Here is a 21,656-nt window from a genome sequence, read left to right on the forward strand (position 1 = left end):
ATAGGGGTACTTATAGGGGTTGAGTATTGATTTATCCAAATATATATGTATATTTTTTTTTATGAAAATGTACATACATACACACACACACACACATATATCTATATCTATAAATTATATATATATATATATATATATATATATAGATATATATGTGTGTGTGTATGAATGTACATTTTCATAAAAAAATCTATACATATATATTTAGATAAATCAATACTCAACCCCTATACGTGTGATAAATTGTTGTTAATGGTGTTTTATCTAGTGAAATGTGTCGAATAAAAAAGTCAGGCTCTCGATTAACTAGTTTTTGCTGCTGATTTTAGCACAGATTTGAGAAGCACTCGTGTGGAGCGCAATGGCTGATGGGTAAATGTGCCTATTCCTGCTCCCTGTGAAGTGATGTATCCTTGTACATTTATTCTCAGTGCTGTTTGTAGGGCCCTTCAGACTGAACACACACACACACATGAATTTCTAAAGAGCACAGTGATTTTTCACCAGTGGCATTTGCGTCATGAAGATTAATGGCGGTGGCACTTATTACTCAGTGAGATATTAGCATGAGACGTTGTGAAAAGCACTGTTCACATTTGTCTCGCTGGATTGGAAATATGTCGAAGTTGTTACGAAACAATGAGAATTTAAGCCGTTTAAAACTTTTCATCGCATACTAATGGATATTCAATATTCCTGCTTCTGGATGCAAGTCAAGCAGTTTTCTACAGGCGTGAGTGACTTTCTGTTCATGTTTCGTGAACACAATCCCAAAGTCATGGAGACGCTCGGACTACAGACTATGTTGGCATTGACCTTTGACCTGTACGTCAAATAATTGAGTTGCGAAACAAGTATTTAGTGAATTTGAAGAGAGTTTCTGTATTTTAAAAGTATTGATGAAGAGAGTCGCTCTATTTGAATAAATAATTCAGTGTTTATGAACAAAAATTTTTTCTCTGTATGAACAAAATATCTGTCCATCTGAATGATGAAAAGACTCTCATGTGAAGTTCATGATATAACCGTTCGGGTTTTCACTCCGGAGACAAATGTGCCGCTTTGTCTGTTGAGTAACGCAGCTCATAATCTCCTTCATGTTATTTTGACTACTTGTCTCATTGAGAGACAATCACTGTGAGGTTCTCTGTCATCTGGTTGATATTAGTGGTGAGGAACACATGGTGGATTCAAAGGAACAGACTGAGCTCATCTATTGCTGGGTACTGGACGGCCCGAGGAGGAGGAACCCGCGACGTGTCCTGCTACGATCTTCACCACGCAACATTAATAAATAAATAAAAACCTAGCAAAATGATGAATGTGAACCGCCGAGAAGAAGAGTTGGGGCGTTCTTGCATTCATAAAAGCTGGATGCAATGCAAAAAATATGTTCTTAGTCAGCATTTTTTTCTTGTTATTCAGTACAAATGTCTAAACATCCTTAAAATGTGATTTACATTTTTACTTTGGACGCAGAATTGCATGAGATATTAATTGTTTTCATGCTTATTTTTATGACCCCTTGGCTGTTAACATAAATCTCACATAAAATAAAATTTTATGAGCCTTGTTTTTCCAAGTAAATTAATGTTTTATGGATGTTTTTATATCATTGCTGCAATGCAAAACAATTTTTTTTTGGCAGTACAAGCGCAACAGAATTGCATGGGTTATGCAAGTTAACATTATTTTTATAGTCCCCGTGTAGTCAATCCTTTTATCCCTTAAAACTCATCTTTGATCACCAAAATGACATATTTAAACGTTTCTTCTATGAAAAAAAGTCACGCCTTAAAATATCTTGAATGTAACTCGACACCCTTGCCTCATTTAGTATGCGCGGTTCTATGAATATGCAAATGAGCCCCGCCTCCACTCACTCACTCAGCTCAGAGATCCACTGGTTGACGATCACACGTTGATCTGATTGGTTACAAGGTAGTTTGTGACGTCAGAAACACCAGCGATTTCAAAGCGTGTTTTTGAGACTGTCTTTGGTTCACTGCAGTTTTAAGGAGGAAATACTCAGCAATGCTGTCGACTTATGAATTTACACATGCTTTGTCTTAAAGCAGATTAAAAACACCACATTAGACATATAAACAACATTAAAAACTGCGTCATGCAATTTGTCTGCCCACATCAGATGCGACACGACTATGAGACGTGAAAAAAATCAGCCAATCAGAGGAGTGTGTGGGCGGAGTCTCTGCAAGCGCATTGCACCCACAACCAAATGGATAAGTACATAATCAAATAATTAAATATTACACAATTCTAACATATTAAAAATGCATACTGAGTGACTGAAACAATCTTTGTCATAGAATACGCTTGTTTGTTAAGGATACTTGAGTTGAGTTTGAACGTTATTGTTTCCTAGTGTTTTTTGCCATCGCAGCTATTTACCTGCAGAGAAAACGCATACAATCATTTTTCTAAATATTGTTTTTAATTTAAGTAAATGTTTTAAATTTATTTGAATGAACAGGAAAAAATATAACAGATTTTTTTTTTATTTATAGTTAACTATAATAACCCTGCATAATTATGAGAACTGCTAAAATAGTATATTGAGCATTATGAAAGTATGCTGTTCCCTTATGTTGCCGTACTTTTAAACTTGAGAAGACACACAAGATGACTAGGTGGTTGAAAGGGAGGCCGCAAAAACACAGTTCATCACATAAAAACCTCTTAATCCAAATCATCTTTACTGCAGCGCATGTCGAAGACGCTTAATAATTCTTATAAAACCCGATTACATCGTCTCTTTCTGGTGGGGAACAGCATTTTTGCGCAAACAACTCAACTAGATAACCATAACCATCCATTAGGGTCCGACGGACTCTGGGAAACGTTAGATTTACGGCGGATCTTGCCCCTGCGAGAACGTTTAATAACTGCACTTTAATAAGTTTCTGTTCTGGACAATAACAGTAAACCGTAAATAACGTCAGATCAACAGATAGGGCCGTGGATGTGCGCGCTGGGAGGGGGAGAGATGAGGCCGGCGAGCACTAAATAATTATCCTGCGCTTGGCCGGCGCGTGTATTTATGTTGGCGTGGACGTAAAACTAGAGTAGGGTTAATGGGTGAACAGAACCGCCCTCCAACCTCACACCGCGAGCGGCAGCATCAGCAGTCCGTGTGTGTGTGTGTGTGTGTGTGTGTGTCTGATGAACGTGATGCTCTGTGAGGTTCTTCCATCAGAACCATCTGAAAATGTCAGATGAGTTTATTTTCACTTTAATATTTTACTTTTATATATTAACTGATTATTTATGTTTTTATTTTCATTAGTATCTCAATTTTTCTGCTTATTAATTTAAATATATTTTTATATCTTATTATATATATTAAACGTATAAATCAATTTTTATTTTTTGTTTGAATCTCAATTGTTTGAATTTATTTGTTTCTTTAAAAACATTTATTTTTATTTAATTTATGTATTTTTTTATGTATACATTTTCATTTTTGCTAGTTGTTATTGTTTTTTCCACCCTGTATGCATTATAAAAAAATCTAAATATATTTTCTATTTATATTTATATCATCGCTTTATTTTATCTGAAGTTATTTCTTTACTTAAATACATTTATGTATTATTTATATACCTTTAAAATATATAAATCTATTTATTTTTATTTGTTTGTTGTTTTTCCCATCCTGTATGTTTCCTGTATTTATTTAAATACATTTGTTTTAATTTATTATTTATATTGTTTTTTTTATTTGTCATTGTTTTTTCCACCCTGTATATAGCATATAATTTTTTCCCCATATTATTGTTATCATAAATATATTTATTTTATTTAAAAAATAATAATAATAATAAATGTTTCTAAAACATTGTAGGCTTTTACCAAATATTTGTTGAGCATTTTATTAGTATATGAGCATCGCAGTGTCTGCATTGCAGCACGTTAACACCACACATTGAATCAAGTTTCACTATTTATCACAAGTATTCACTATTTTTGAAATGCACATATATAAAACGCCAATTTGTGAGTGGTCAAGGCACTGCCGTAGAAATATGAGAAAAGAAATGTTTAAGTTTTGTTGCTTTACGATTTAATTGTGAAAGAAGAAAAAAAAAGCAAAGTAAATGAATGAGTCTTAACTGATTCTCTTTACTGAAGCGGTCAAAAAGACTCACGAATCAGTATAACGACTCACTCTGTATGGAATTATACAAGTATGACACTATAAGTATGGAATAGAGATTGACCGATATTGATTTTTTTAGAACCGATACCAATTATTTACATGTTTATGTGCCCGATAACCGATATTTATTTATCAGAGATACAGAACCGATATTTATTTATTGTTTTATTTCTGTTTTTGACCATTAGAACCACAGCACTGAACTGAACAAACTTTTTAAGCTTTTTTAAAAACTGTAATTTCTGCAATTTCACTCCCTCCTCGCATACAAAACACACTTCTGCATCAATAAATAGAGTCTGAAAGAGTAAAAAAAAAAAAAAATAGTGCATTGTCACTAAAGTGTTGGTAAATCCTATATTACAAAACCCGATACCCATTTATGGGAAAATGCTATATCGGGAACAATATCGGTAAAACCGATTATCGGTCGATCTCTAGTATGGAAGTATACATATTCGGATGCAGTGATACATAAACCTCAGACATACAAGTACTTTGCCAAACTAGCAAAATATGTTCTAAGAACCTTTTGCTGACGTTCCCATTAAGCTATAAAAACGACCATTAACTATTAACCAACGACCATTTTTTAAAATGTTTTCAAAACGTTTTTTCTTGGTTATGAGAAGGTTATGAGAACATTCCATTCCAGAACAGAACATTCCATTTTGCAAACATTTCTGGAATGTTACTTTTGATTTGAATGTTCTCTGAACATTCCGAAACAAGTTAGTAACATTTTAAAAACGTTAGAGGAACGTTCGTCCAAACGTTTCAGAATAAAAACGTATAGATAATGTTTTTGTTCTAATGGTTTGAAAACATTATGAAAGACCAGAAAACTTTGAACAAACGCTCTATTAATGCAACTGGAAGAATGTTTGCTCGTAATAACTTTGCCAGAACGTTCCCTGTAAACTGGGTTGCTGTAAGAGTCCAGCATCTGCTCATATAACTCATAATCATGTTTCTCAGTATAAAGAATGACATTTTCTCAGCTTTAAATGCACACGCAAACACGTCTTTGAAGAGAAATCTGTTTTAAGTCTGACCACCGGCTTCTGATTTGTAATGTTTGTAAAGCTGTTTGCACACAAATAGTTACCATGGGTTTACAAAGCAATAATTTACAGCGCAATACTCGACTGTTGTTTGACTTACAGGCGCTTTGTTTTCAAACAACAGGGCGCCATTATAAGCCGACTTCAAACACGGATAGTCATGTCCAAACATCTCCTCATTAAAGCTGGAAACACACGAGGCCGTGCGTCTCGACTCATTCAGGCCCACGAATGCCACGATCCCAATGTCATTGATAAAACATCAATGTGTGGCGCAGCTGAGACCACAAAACTCGATACTTCATAGACAAAATCCCCAGACATTTGGAACATATTTGCATTTTCAACATCTTGGTTAGCTCACACAGCACGCAAGCTGTTGTCGAGACAAAAAATAGAAGAAAAAAAAAAACACGGAGAAAATATTTTGGCAAATGGGAAGGAACATAATTTTGTGAAGATTTTAAAGATGCGGATTTGTTACAGATGGAGACACGCGGGTTGGTTCTCCTTCAATGTGCATCTGTGGGATTTTTTCACCTGTTTCAGCATCTTGCAGGTTAAACTTCCAAGATGTTTGGGGTTTGATCAAAGAAGAACAAAGTAAGAAACCCAAACTACCCTGAAGATGTAAGGTAAAGTACCGACATAAAACTAAAATTATCTCCCACGATTGCCTTTGATAGATCATGACCTTTCGCCATGAATCAGACATGTCCTGTCATTTGCCCTGCAAGCTGATAAAAAGCAGAGTAAATGTCTAATTATAATTTCTTATAATTATCTTTTCTGTTTCACTGGTCCAAAGTAAACTCTGAGCCTGATATTTCGGTGCTTTATGGAGTCTCATTGTCATAAAATCCATGAATAGATGAATGCATTAGGGGAAGACACATACTGGGTCCCGCAGAAGCTGTAAAATACATTTTTAGCCAGAAGCAGCTGCTCGCCACATCTTCACATTTCATCGGCCGATGGTGTAAAAGCACGTGGCCCTGCTGTACACACCCAGCTAACGGGGAACGTTCTGGATAGGTTCTCTCAAAGTTATGAACAAACATTCTTCCAGTAACGTTAAAAGGATAGTTTTAACTATAAATTTATTTTATCCCATAATTTACTCACCCTTAGCCCATAGGTGTATATGACTTTCTTCTTTCAGCCGAACACAATTCAAGTTATATTTAAAAAAAAATATTCTGGCTCTTCAAAGCTTTATAATGGGAGTGAATGGGGCCCAAAAAAGTGCATCCATCCATCATAAAAGTAATCCATACGACTACAGGGGTTAATAAAGGCCTTCTGAAGCGAAGCCATGCGTTTTTGTAAGAAAAATATCCATATTTATAACTTTAGAAACTATAATCACTGGCTTCTGGTAACAGCTGAACGCGAGTCGGGTTCCGGCGGAAGAGTGACCTCTGACCCGACGCATGACGTATTGATGAACGCGGAAGCACAGAGGATAGAGCAAAACACTGGTCAAGTATTAGAAGTCTAAAACGAGAATTTTTAAAGAGAAATGTGTTTGTTGCCCCAGCCCTATTTGTTTGAACCGCGAGAGGCATCTACTCTCAGCTAAGCTTACGCTACATCATACATCATGCGTCGGGTCAAAGGTCACTTCCGCCGGAACTAGACTCGCTTACGTCCGTTACCGGAAGCCAGTGATTATACTTTCTAAAGTTATAAATATGGATATTTTCCTTACAAAAACACATGGCTTTGCTTCAGAACCCCTTGAGTCGTATGGATTACTTTTATGATGGATGGATGCACTTTTTTGGGCCCCATTCACTCACATTATAAAGCTCGGAAGAGCCAGGATATTTTTTAATGCAACTCATATTGTGTTTGGCTAAAAGAAGAAAGTTAAAAACACCAAGCATGGCTTGAGGGTGAGTAAATTATGGGATAATTTTCATTTTTGGGTGAACCAACCCTTTAATAGTGTCAGAGTTATGTCTTTATTAATGTTCTCAAAACTTTAGCACAAAAAACATTATTTATACATTGTTCATGAAACGTATAGTTCAGTCATCTAATGTTTTATAATGTTCAGAACATTCAAAAGTAACTTTCCCATAATGTTTGCAAAATGATAAAATGAAACGTTTCGTATAAAGTTAGCATAGAAAAAAAAAATCTTTGAAAACTTTCAAAAACCTAATTGAAACGTTAGCTACATGTTCTTGGAACATTTATTTGTTAGCTGGGCTGGTCCTTTTTATTTAAAGGAATTAAATATTTAAACAAACAGACATGCCGAAAACATCGGTTTATGTTTGTATCATCAGTCATCACTCAGTTATGAATGACATGAATCACGTAAATGGTAGCCTAGTCTATACTTTCAATTCAAAACGGTAAAATTTGACAAAGTCGAGAAGTTTCTGTTGGTCGTTTAACATTTCTATCTTAAAACAGCTTTAAATGTTAAGTTACATCTTATTCTTACCTCACACACGCTTAAACCGTTCAAAAGAGAGCGTTACGTACGTTACGCTCATCATGTTCGCCTTCTGCGTGTGAACAGTAAAGCCCCGCCTTCTTTGATTTGATTGGCCATTTCCAACATTTTGACATTGGCGAGCGGTAAAATTGAACTTTTAAAACGTTTCGTCATTCTAACGGCAGAGCAGCATCAAGAATATCGAGCATGTGAAATATTAAGTATGACTTTCAAAATCGAAATTCTGAAAACCAAAATCAAAATATATCTATTTTTAAAAATGTATGTGAAAATATGAAATATTACTGATAAAACACGTCATTGTATTTTATAAAAATATAATATAAAATAAGGTGTTTCGTGCGCTATAACCATTTCAGTATTTATTCTCTGACAATGACTTACCTATTTTATACAAATACCCAGATAACTCCCTCAAAAGTGCCTGTTTACCAAGGAGATGTCAGTGAAGAGCTTGAGGGGACAAATGCGACATAACTTACACAAAGAAACATAAAGGTAAGTATCTGTTTTTTGCAAAATTATGAAAACAAGTGTGAAAATAGTTAAAAGAATAGCTATGAAGTTAGCATTAGCATAAGGAGTCAGCCATTTTGTAGACTAGAAATGTCAACAAACGTGATTTGAAATTATGATTCAGAGTAAAAAAAGAGAGCATGAAAAGTGTGTTTAAATGCAGTTTGTTTTCTAAAAGTCCAGGAAAGTGCCTTAGAAGAAATATACGTACTGAGTCCCAGCTTGGCTGTGTCTTGGGCTGAATAATATCATAAAGTATCTGATTTGGAACTGATTTCAACAAGTCAGTTTTCTGAGACGCCATTGAAACGGAGGCCTGGAGTGATGTTTCTTTCTTAATCTGATCCAGGATGAGTAAATTAGTGACATCTGTCAGACGGTGGGGAATGAACGAGAAGCTGTGTTAGCATCTGACAGATACATCAAGTCAAGTCAGACGTAGCTACACACACACACACACACACACACACACACACACACACACACACACACACACACACACACACTGCTCTCTCTGAACCCACAATGAGACATGACTGAAACCCAGCAAGCATCTGTTCTGATGACAGGGGCATGAAAAGACCAGAAAAACACACCAGGGCTCAACAGTAGGTTTGGCCCGAGGGCCTGTGAAAGAGTTTTGGGTCTGTTGACAGAACTACTTGCCTCCTGCCATGTTCATAATGATTTGCTGCTCATTTATGAATAGTTTTATGCCTTTGAATGTAAATATTTTATTTTCTCTCTTTTTTTTTTTTGTGAACTATGCTGATGTTGATGTTTTAAATAAATAAATAGATTAACCATCTGGCGCTGTTCGGTCATTTTAAATTACTAAATAAATTACGGGTTTTTTTTTTATTATGTTACTTCAACGAAATGGTACAAAACTTGTTAAAGGCAATACACTTCAGCAATAATCTGCCAAGTGTCTTCTTTAAAAAGACACCAAATTACACACACACACATTCTCACACACACTCACAAACAAACACACCTTGTCTCAAACACAAACACTCTCACAGTCTCACACACAAACACTCACTCACATTCTGTCTCTCTCTCACACACACACACACACACACACACACACACACACACACACTCTGTCTTACTCACTCACTCACTCACTCACTCACTCACTCACTCACTCACTCACTCACACACACACACACACACACTCTGTGTCTCACACACAAAACCTCTCACACACACTCGCTCACACTGTCTCTCTCTCACACACACACACACACACACACACACACACACACACACACACACTGTCTCTCACAAACTCTCACAGACACACTCTGTCTCTCACAAACTCACACACACACACACACACACAGACACACTCTGTCTCTCACAAACTCACACACACACTCACTCACTCTGTCTCTCACAAACTCACTCTCTCACACACACACACACACACACACACACACACACAAACACACACTGTCTCTCTCACACACACACACACACACACACACACTCTGTCTTACAAACTCACACACACTCACTCTCACACACACACACACACACACACACACACACACACACACACACACTCTGTCTCACACACAGTCTCTCACACACACTCGCTCACTCTGTCTCTCACAAACTCACTCACTCACACACACACACACACACACACACACACACACACACTCACTCACTCTGTCTCTCACAAACTCACTCACTCACACACACACACACACTCTGTCTCTAACTCACTCACTCACTCACTCACTCACACACTCTCTGTCTCTCACAAACTCACTCACTCACTCACACACACACACACACACACACACACACACACACACACACACTGCATTAGTGGCCTGACAGAAGGAAAAGCCCTTGACTGTGTTTTGTTCTCTTTACCCAGGTGCATCCAAATCCTGCGAGATGATCATGTGAGCCCAAACACGACATGTGGATTCCACAATTCGGACCAGATGCCAAACTAGCAGTCAGACGATTCCTCCCGCGTGCAAAAGCCAAACCAGAGCCGTGAGTTGGTTTGCAAATTGTATAAGTGGTGAGCGTCTCCATAGAAACCAATTTGTGTTTCTGGTCAGAAACAAGTACACCAATATCTTCTGTAACTCTGATATGTGGGGCAATTACATTTTTATGTCCTGGAATATTAGAAAGGTTGTTAAGCACAGGGGCGGTGAGTGACATAAATCTTCTAGATTACAGGCTTCATGCCAGAGAAAAAGCACTGTGAACCGTGCCAACACGATCCCGAACGTTTGAAGCTTTACACACAGCAAACTTTTCCCACCCGGACCGGCCGCTTTGTTCAGATATCTAAACATTAGCAGGACCGCTGTGATGTTTGATGTGACACTGATTAAATGTATTGAAATGTTCAGTTTATAAAGCACAAGTGATTCAAGAGGCTGTTAAAACCCTTGTAAGAGAGTTTTTTCATATATTTCAATCGTTGTTTATATAATATAATCTGTAATTGATGGAAGTACCACTTAAACCTGCAGAATTAACTCAAACAAAAGCTTAACAGGGAACGTTCTGCCAAGGTTCTCTCAAAGTTAAACAAACGTTCCTCCAGTAACGTTAATAGAATGTTCGTTCGCCTTGAATAATGTTTTGAAAAGAGAACTAAAGAGATTATAATCCACGGATATAGCTGTGCATTAAACGATTTTATTGCACACCTTCCAGCCAATCAGAATTGAGTATTCAGACAGACAATGTTAATGTTCGCATAATGTTTTCAAAATGATAAAATGGACTCTTCCCAAAGTTTTTTTTTTTTTTACATACATTTATTTATTTCAAACATGGTTTGGCATTTAATTATTGTACCTATAGCTACAATTGATGACTGCTTGTTGGTTAAAAACTCAACTTGCTAAAAATAAAATAAAACACAGCTTAAACCAGCCTAATGTGGTTTACAGGACTCGTTTCAGATGCTTTACCTGGTCTCCCAGTCTGAAACCCCCGCTTAAACCAGAAAAACAGACTGGCGGACCACCTTAGACTAGTTTAAGATGCTTTTTTTGTCTTGCAATTAAACACCAGTGTGACGCTCGTTTTTAAACAGGTGCACAGTAAGTGGGAAGTTCCTAATGTTCTTGACCTATAACTGAAGTTTCTTGTCATCTACAGTCAATCAGTGGCAGATTGTCAATTTGGTGCATGAATAAATTGAAGACTTGAGATGCACTGCCAAATCAGAAAATCCTGTCAATGTGCTGGTTTGTTCTGAAGTGGTTGCTGTGACTCTTTACTCAAGTAAACATCTAGTACTTAGGGAAGCTTGTTTCCACCACAGAATAAAACATTAAAGATAATTGCGACTTTTTATCTCACAATTGCAAGTTTAAATCTCTGACTTTATTTCTCAGAATTGCGAGATATAAAGTCAGAATTGCGAGATATAAAGTCAGAATTACGTGATATAAAGTCAGAATTACGTGATATAAAGTCAGAATTGCGTGATATAAAGTCAGAATTGCGAGATATAAAGTCAGAATTGCGAGATATAAAGTCAGAATTACGTGATATAAAGTCAGAATTGCGTGTTATAAAGTCAGAATTGCAAGATATAAAGTCAGAATTGCGAGATATAAAGTCAGAATTGCGTGATATAAAGTCAGAATTGCGTGATATAAAGTCAGAATTGCGAGAGATAAAGTCAGAATTGCGAGATATAAAGTCAGAATTGCGAGATATAAAGTCAGAATTGCGAGATATAAAGTCAGAATTGCGTGATATAAAGTCAGAATTGCGAGAGATAAAGTCAGAATTACGTGATATAAAGTCAGAATTGCGAGATATAAAGTCAGAATTGCGTGTTATAAAGTCAGAATTGCGAGATATAAAGTCAGAATTGCGAGATATAAAGTCAGAATTGCGAGATATAAAGTCAGAATTGCGTGATATAAAGTCAGAATTGCAAGATATAAAGTCAGAATTACGTGATATAAAGTCAGAATTGCGTGATATAAAGTCAGAATTGCGAGATATAAAGTCAGAATTGCGAGATATAAAGTCAGAATTACGTGATATAAAGTCAGAATTGCGAGATATAAAGTCAGAATTGCGTGTTATAAAGTCAGAATTGCAAGATATAAAGTCAGAATTGCGTGATATAAAGTCAGAATTGCGAGATATAAAGTCAGAATTGCGTGTTATAAAGTCAGAATTGCGAGATATAAAGTCAGAATTGCGAGATATAAAGTCAGAATTGCGAGATATAAAGTCAGAATTGCGTGATATAAAGTCAGAATTGCAAGATATAAAGTCAGAATTGCAAGATATAAAGTCAGAATTGCGAGTTATAAAGTCAGAATTGCGAGATATAAAGTCAGAATTGCAAGATATAAAGTCAGAATTGCGAGATATAAACTCGAGTATCGGACAAAAAGTTTTGTGAGAATTGTGAGATAAATTGTCGCAATTACCTTTTTGTATTTTAAATTCTGTGGGGAAAACAAGCTTCCATAAATACTTCAGCCATTTGTTCAAATTTGCATTTCAGACTTAACAAGTCCTTTTTATGAAATCTGCTGACTTGGTTTGTGTTGATAGCATTAGATTTTGTTTACCTAAATCAAGAAACTTAGTTTTTAATGTGTTGTTGACTTTGATGAGATTCAGTGATGCACACAATTAGCTAAAATATCTAATTAAGATATTACATAATGCAACGTATTAGCCAGTGCAGTTTATAGGGGTGTAACAATATATCGTGTCACAATACATCGCTATACAAAAATGCAACAATATGTATCGTGGATAGTGACAACATGTATTGTGTATAATTCACCCAAAATAAAAATGAAGAGAAAAGAAATAAAAAAAAATTCACCAAAAATTAAAATTGAGAAAAAATTCAAGTTTTCAGAGTTTTAGTGTCAGTACTACATTAAACTGCTATATATAATGTTGAGTATAATGTATAATAATGTAATGGGGGAATATTTGTGGGTCCTGATAATTCCAAATGTCTTATGTTAGTAAAAAGTGTACTTCATTATTTTAAATATATCTAATCAGTGATAGAGCGCAAGCATATTCATCTAAAATAAAGTTTTCAGCTTCAGAATCATGAATATTGTTATTCTGGTGTCTCTACTGTCTTGTGCATTGGGTTTCCAGCACCAAGTCCAAACCTATTCACTTACACACACAATGTAAAACCAATTTTTTAATCAACAGTACATTTTTTGTTAACCTTTTATCATATGTCTTGGAGTATCGCAATAATATCATATCATGAGTTCAGTATCGTGATATGTATCAAATCGTGACATGAGGGTTTCGTTACACCCCTAGCAGTTTAGTATTAGAGCATGCATCGGAAAAGCCAGTGATAACTTTTATTTTTAAAGTTAATTTAATTTAAAGTTTTAGTTTTTAGTTAAGTCCCTGCTCTTCATACAGATTCTGCAATGTAAATGTGACTGTACAGGCAATAATCCCGTCTGATTACGTTCATAGGCCGGGTTTAGCAACGTGCTGGACGGGTCATTATAGCAGCTTCTGTGACTTGTCTTTTCCCATAAGTCCCGGGAATCGTTTCTCTGACACAGGTCACGACGGCCAACCCTGTCTCTATGGACCGGTAGCTAATCGTTGGGAATTTTCCGGCAGCCCAGCGCAGAGTGCCAATCCCAGTCAATGGGCTCGTCGAGGAGGAATGCTGTCCTGAGCATTCCAATGGTAATCGCCCCTGAGGTTACGGTTTCAGGGAAGTGACCTGTCGAACAATGGCGCGCAGGTCAATGGATCCCACAGCGCTCTGGCGGAGTGAATTCAGCTCCCAGAATGCTAAGCCGTCGTTGTGCGGTCACGCTCTCCCATTTTGGCTCTAAAGAGAGAGTCCATCCATCTCGCCAACAATCGGCGGTGGTTAGAGGTAACCGATCTTGACACTCTGATGCCTGTGAGAAGCATCTCTGACTTGGTCAACAAAAGCCAAAGCGAGCCCCCCCACCATCCCGATCCTTAAAGAAACCTCCAGACTCACGGCCAACTCTCATTACTTACCTTTGTCAACAAGGATGCAAAGACCTCGTCTCCGACAAGTCTATCAACGACTTTGAATTCCCTTCACTGGCCATTCTGGGCTTTCTTTCAGGGGCGAGAGAAAGACAGACTCCCGCTGCACTCTTTAGAGAATAGACAGGGAAAATGAATGACGGGAATCACAAAGAAGATGCTCCTTATCCGAATGGGAAAAAAACGGAACTCTGCCAAAAAAAAAACGAAAAAAAAACGTGGTATTTTTGACTTGGTTTCCTATACAAATATCTAAACATTCTTTAACGGAGATACATTTACTTGATATTAACACTTTCCCACTTGTGGAAAGTTGCCCATTTTTGATCATTTTCACAAAACTTTCATGGCCCCTAGAATATTTTGTTGAATATCTGCACATGCAATATGTGACCCTGGATCACGTCACCAGTCACGAGTCACGAGTCGCACGGGTATATTTGTGGCAATAGCCAACAATACATTGTATGGGTCAAAATTATCGATTTTATCTTTTATGCCAAAAATCATTAGGATATTAAGTAAAGATCATGTTCCATGAAGATATTTTGTAAATATATAAAACATTTATTTTTGTGAGTGAATGCGGCACAATCGCCAACATAAATGCACAACTTTAAAGGAGATTTTCTCAATGTTTTGATTTTTTTTGCACCTTCAGATTCCAGATTTTCAAATAGTTGTATCTCGGCTGATGTATAAATCTCAATTTACATTTTTTTACCCATGTGACTGGTTTTGTGGTCCAGGGTCACATATATCCAAAAAAAAAAAGAAAAAAGAACAGAGCCTCTGCTTTCAAACAAAAAACAACAAACAAAACATTTTATTTTAGTTTCATGCATTCTTTTTTTTTTTATCAACACTTGAATGTGGGAAAGTTTAATTAAAAAAGCTGAGAATATTGCGTTTTTGTCGAAGACTTCAAAGCTTCACAGTCGTTTCAAAATTTCATTCAGTAATTCAGACTCCTTCAGGCAATTTTGATTTATATGCTGTTTAATGTTTGATGATCGCATTATTTTACATGTGCGTCAGCAATACTTCTATCGATTCTGTACTCTTTCAGACGATGCCTAATAGCGCCCCCTACCGGATAACAGTGAAAACATGGATTGCCGGAAAATTCCGTCAATGGCGGGGAAAGAGTTAATTCTTGTTTTATGTAAAAAAATTATGCTTCAAACAAGAAAAAATATCCGAGTTATGGAAACGTTATTTCAGAACACTCTCTGAACATTCACAACGTCCAGATTTTTAAAACATTAAAACAATTTTTTTTGTTTTGTTTTTAAGAACATAACAAGAACATTCCATTTTGCAAACGTTACTTTTGAACATTCCATGAATGATGTGTAAAACTTAATTTTAAATCTGATGTTTTTTCTTATTCAGCAAAACTCACTCAGTTTTGATTACTTTTTCAGAAACAAGACTTAATATCTCATGTAAAATATCTTGATTTAAGAACATTTAGATATTTTTACTGGAAATAAGACAAAAATACCAAGTAAGAAGATGATGTTTTTTGCAGTGTGGTGGCGTTCATGGCAGCGCTTAGTTAATACTCTGGCACCTGCGAGTAAAGTTTTAGGAATGATCCGTAACACATTCGGTGGCGGCAAACGAGCGATGGCGTATTCTATGACGGATTGTAAAGCAATCTCAAAGCAGTCATGTTCCTTCTCAGCGCTAACCGGGCCAACAGTCACCTCCTTTGCCCTCTTACCAGTGTCATGGAAAAACATTTGGACCACAGTGTTGGTTTGCGGTTGACGATTGCACCCGGTTTGGTATTTCACTTATGAGGTGATTCAATCACAGTCAAGCCAAAGGACTAACTTTTTTTTTTTTTTGTAATGTGTTCGGTGTTTAGTCAGTATTCACTTTTTTTAAAGAACATGATCAAACAGGCTTGTAAGATGTCACTATTGAACATGCTGTGAACTTTAACAGGTAAGCAGACATTATGATGGGATGACTCATATCGCAACTTTTAATTTAATCCAGGGTTCGTACGTTTTGAAAAAACCTGGAAAAGTTATGGAATTTGAAAAATGCAAATTCCAGGCCTGGAAAGGTTTTGGAAAAATAAAAAGACCCAGAAAGTTTTGGAAAAGTCATGGATTTTTTTTTTTTTTTAACACAGCATAATATGTGATTAATACAAAAACTGTTTAATAAAAAAAATATTTCGCGTTGTCTTAACGTCCTTATTTCGGGCGGCATAACGTTCAGTTCACTTCCGATTCACTTGTTGCGATGTTGCTGAGGCGAAGTCGGTGCTGACAGAAATTTAATTGAAATGGCAGGAAAGTGGCACGAGCATGCTAAAGTTTTGCAAGCACCGGTGGGTCGAGAATGTAGCGGAAAGAGGATTGCTGCTCTGGCCGCATGTGAAACGATACGCAGAATATTAGCCTACGTCTGTCTCCTGCACGCGAGAGGAGAGAAGAAAATGAGTAAAAGTCAGTTCAATTGTGAGTTCATTCTATATGTTCTTAGGAGTGTGTGCGATGTTGTCTATGAACTATGATGATATTGTAATCATTGTTTTAACTATGTACGAGGCACTGCGAGTGCGAGCTGACATCGCGTTTGTCTCTCATGCTTGCTTTCACTGCGTGATGTGTCAGTGCAGTTATGCCCCCAAATGAGTTTTTGTCTTATATTTATATCATATTATGTTGTTATATTAGAATATCACATGAGCAAGAGTGCCGTTTTCCTTTGCACAATTGCAAATGTGCTATTTATTTTATACAACAGTTAAATTAACAATAAAGTTAACATTGCGAGTTACTTTTTGGACACAATATTGTCAATTTTCACTTTATATCGCCGACGAGAATTTCATAATAAAGTTGTAGTCCAACAGACATCGATTATTTATTTATTTATTTAATGAAATCCGCGTTTTGAATGAATCATTTTAACGATTCAATGAACAATCACTTGTTTTTCTGAATGAATCAGCCGTTTGAACGAATCGGTTGAATAAATGACTCCAATAACTCGCTTATTAAGACAGTGACTTGCCGCCACCTACTGGTGGTTTTAGTTTAATGTTTAAAGTATCCTTTAATTAAAAAGTTAAAATTATAAATCATTTAAATATTGAATAGCTTTATTTATGCAATTGTAAATGAAGTATAAATATAGTAGGCTAATGCCAGTTTTGATGCCACTTCTGTGTCACCTCTGCACTGCAAGGATGGATTTTAATTCAATGATTTAATTTGACATTCGTACTGTGTTATTCTAATATAATTTAATTTGAATGTTAGAATTTGGCAAAATTCTATGAATGTGGCAAATTTTGCCCCTTAATAAAAATGTTGATTTCGGTCACTGCTGTGAACTGACCACTGCATAGAATATAAAAAATATGAATATCTTCGTGAGTCTGCTGTCAACAACAGGCCTAAACCGGCCAGGATACCAGTACAAAAACACAATCAGTAAAATATCATCTAATTATTATCAAGAAAAATTTTGAAAATATCGAGACATATTTTTGTCAATATTGCGCACCCCTAATGTACGGTATTAATTTTGAGGGTAAATTTTAACACAAATTTTTATTCTTATAATGTCGACTGACATTTTCAGGAATACATAGGCGTCATGGAAATGTGCCAAAAAGTCTTGGAAAAGTCATGGAAAAGTCATGGAAAAGTATTGGTTAAAATGTGTATGAACCCTGTTAATCTATTCATGAGTCTAGAATAAACCTCCAAAGTTTTCATTTCACTACCTGCATTTCCTTACTATCTCACACTTTTATATGTAATCCAGGGTTCGTACGTTTTGAAAAAACCTGGAAAAGTTATGGAATTTGAAAAATGCAAATTCCAGGCCTGGAAAGGTTTTGGAAAAATAAAAAGACCCAGAAAGTTTTGGAAAAGTCATGGATTTTTTTTTTTTTTTAACACAGCATAATATGTGATTAATACAAAAACTGTTTAATAAAAAAAATATTTCGCGTTGTCTTAACGTCCTTATTTCGGGCGGCATAACGTTCAGTTCACTTCCGATTCACTTGTTGCGATGTTGCTGAGGCGAAGTCGGTGCTGACAGAAATTTAATTGAAATGGCAGGAAAGTGGCACGAGCATGCTAAAGTTTTGCAAGCACCGGTGGGTCGAGAATGTAGCGGAAAGAGGATTGCTGCTCTGGCCGCATGTGAAACGATACGCAGAATATTAGCCTACGTCTGTCTCCTGCACGCGAGAGGAGAGAAGAAAATGAGTAAAAGTCAGTTCAATTGTGAGTTCATTCTATATGTTCTTAGGAGTGTGTGCGATGTTGTCTATGAACTATGATGATATTGTAATCATTGTTTTAACTATGTACGAGGCACTGCGAGTGCGAGCTGACATCGCGTTTGTCTCTCATGCTTGCTTTCACTGCGTGATGTGTCAGTGCAGTTATGCCCCCAAATGAGTTTTTGTCTTATATTTATATCATATTATGTTGTTATATTAGAATATCACATGAGCAAGAGTGCCGTTTTCCTTTGCACAATTGCAAATGTGCTATTTATTTTATACAACAGTTAAATTAACAATAAAGTTAACATTGCGAGTTACTTTTTGGACACAATATTGTCAATTTTCACTTTATATCGCCGACGAGAATTTCATAATAAAGTTGTAGTCCAACAGACATCGATTATTTATTTATTTATTTAATGAAATCCGCGTTTTGAATGAATCATTTTAACGATTCAATGAACAATCACTTGTTTTTCTGAATGAATCAGCCGTTTGAACGAATCGGTTGAATAAATGACTCCAATAACTCGCTTATTAAGACAGTGACTTGCCGCCACCTACTGGTGGTTTTAGTTTAATGTTTAAAGTATCCTTTAATTAAAAAGTTAAAATTATAAATCATTTAAATATTGAATAGCTTTATTTATGCAATTGTAAATGAAGTATAAATATAGTAGGCTAATGCCAGTTTTGATGCCACTTCTGTGTCACCTCTGCACTGCAAGGATGGATTTTAATTCAATGATTTAATTTGACATTCGTACTGTGTTATTCTAATATAATTTAATTTGAATGTTAGAATTTGGCAAAATTCTATGAATGTGGCAAATTTTGCCCCTTAATAAAAATGTTGATTTCGGTCACTGCTGTGAACTGACCACTGCATAGAATATAAAAAATATGAATATCTTCGTGAGTCTGCTGTCAACAACAGGCCTAAACCGGCCAGGATACCAGTACAAAAACACAATCAGTAAAATATCATCTAATTATTATCAAGAAAAATTTTGAAAATATCGAGACATATTTTTGTCAATATTGCGCACCCCTAATGTACGGTATTAATTTTGAGGGTAAATTTTAACACAAATTTTTATTCTTATAATGTCGACTGACATTTTCAGGAATACATAGGCGTCATGGAAATGTGCCAAAAAGTCTTGGAAAAGTCATGGAAAAGTCATGGAAAAGTATTGGTTAAAATGTGTATGAACCCTGGTAATCGCAGGATTGGATGGATGAACAGAAGTGAAATTTGACAGCTGGAACTACACTCTTAAAAATAAAGGTTCTATATTAGCATTGATGGTTCCATTAAGAACCTTTAACATCCATTGAATCTTTCACAAAAGATTCTTTATTTTAATAAAACATGGGCTCTTTTTTAGAATGTTCACTGTTTGGGGAACCAATAATGGCTCTTCTATGGCGTCGCTGCAAAAATCCCTTTTGCAACCTTTATTTTTAAGAGTGTAACTAAAGTCTACTCAGAAAAACCCATCGGCACCCGTTTGACAATTTAGGATTAGCGTGTGTTTCTTAAAACTTGGCTTGAGTTGTTTAAAGGTTTAACTGTACTGGCTGTGCAGAAACTGCTGAATGATATACACATAAACACGTGTTTTAGACACCGATAGCGAGAGAATACTACTTAAATAGTGCTAAAAGAAACCATTTATTGAGGTGCCCCATTTGACCAACTATGTGGTTATTTGAGAAATGGCTTGAGGTGCCAAGCTGCACATCTGCAGAGGAACGCCGCCAGGAACATGATCATTTCAACGCCACTTCGTGCAATGACAATCGAACGGTTGAATCTGTTGAATAACACTTTCACTTAAAGCCCCACAAAGAGCTGCTCTCTGGGCGGAGGGAAAACAAATCTTGAACGTATTACTGTATTTACTTTCTTTGGCTGAACCCCGGTCGGGTCGGGGAGGCAGTAGTGGCTTTTGCGGACGGGTGTTTATTGTTTGGGCTTTGTTGTTTTTGGGTCTTAATTAATGCTATGTTGACGACCTCTGTCACATACACCAGCGAGCAACGATCGAATCTCACGCAATGTGTGGCGAATCCGAAGGCCAGATCACAGAGACCTACAGTACCACACCGCCGGTTAATGAGAGGAAGACAGACGTGAAAGAGAAAATACACAAAGCAAAGCAGATTCTGTCAGTTCGGGTGCGCTCTTTCTTGACATGCACACTTTCTTAACATGCACGCTCGTGCAACCGGCTCCTCTCGTCCCCCGATTCATCGTAACATCAGCCGCAGAGACATTTGTGCATCTGCTCTCTTCACATAAATGCATAACTTGGACACAGTCACCTCTGATAACAGAGGTAACTCTGATAACTCTAAATTGTAATGTAGACATGAATTCTCTGTAAAGCTGCTTTGAAATATGTATTGTGAAAAGCGCTATACAAATAAATGTGAATTGAATTGAATTGAATTACCTACAGTAGCTAAGTTCAAAGAGCGTTTTGTTAACGTTCCCATTAAGTTATGAAAATGTTTTTTTTTCTGAATGTTCTCTGAAACATGTTTTAAAAGTGTTTTTTCTTGGTTATGCGAAACGTTAAGGGAACATTCCATTTTACCATGAGAATGTGAACGTTCTCTGAACATTCTGAAATGAGTCAAATTTAAAAAATGTAACATGAACGTCCAACTTTTGAATGTTACATTTGTATGTTCTCTGAACATTCTAAATTGAGTAGTTACATTTAAAAATTGTTATATGAACGACCGTCTAACTTTTGAATGTTACATTTGAATGTTCTGAACATTCTAAATTGAGAAGTTACATTTAAAAATTGTTACATGAATGTCCAAATATTGAATGTTACATTTGAATGTTCTCTAAACATTCTAAATTGAGTAGTTACATTTAAAAAATGTTACATGAATGTCCAAATTTTGAATGTTACATTTGAATGTTCTCTAAACATTCTAAATTGAGTAGTTACATTTAAAAAATATATCATGAACGTCCAACATTTGAATGTTCTCTGAACATTCTAAATTGAGTAGTTACATTTAAAAAAAATGTTACATGAACGTCCAACTTTTGAATGTTACATTTTAATGTTCTCTGAA

The 21,656-nt window shown here is 36.1% G+C and overlaps 1 protein-coding gene and 1 long non-coding RNA gene across 2 annotated transcripts in view; one reads left to right on the forward strand and one right to left on the reverse strand.

Annotated features, from left to right (window-relative positions):
* The window catches only part of avpr1aa (arginine vasopressin receptor 1Aa), a 675,329-nt gene that overhangs the window by 349,097 nt on the left and 304,576 nt on the right, over positions 1-21,656 (reverse strand). The gene's annotated exons all lie outside the window — the stretch shown is intronic.
* LOC307151130 overlaps positions 8,138-21,656 on the forward strand; it is a 45,893-nt gene continuing 32,374 nt past the window's right edge. The window contains exons 1-2 of the long non-coding RNA XR_013819827.1: positions 8,138-8,215; positions 10,128-10,280. This is a non-coding gene — a long non-coding RNA (uncharacterized lncRNA). The remainder of the gene's footprint in view (positions 8,216-10,127; positions 10,281-21,656) is intronic.

The sequence above is a fragment of the Squalius cephalus genome (assembly GCF_949319135.1).
Source record: "Squalius cephalus genome assembly, chromosome: 23".
NCBI lineage: Eukaryota > Metazoa > Chordata > Actinopteri > Cypriniformes > Leuciscidae > Squalius > Squalius cephalus.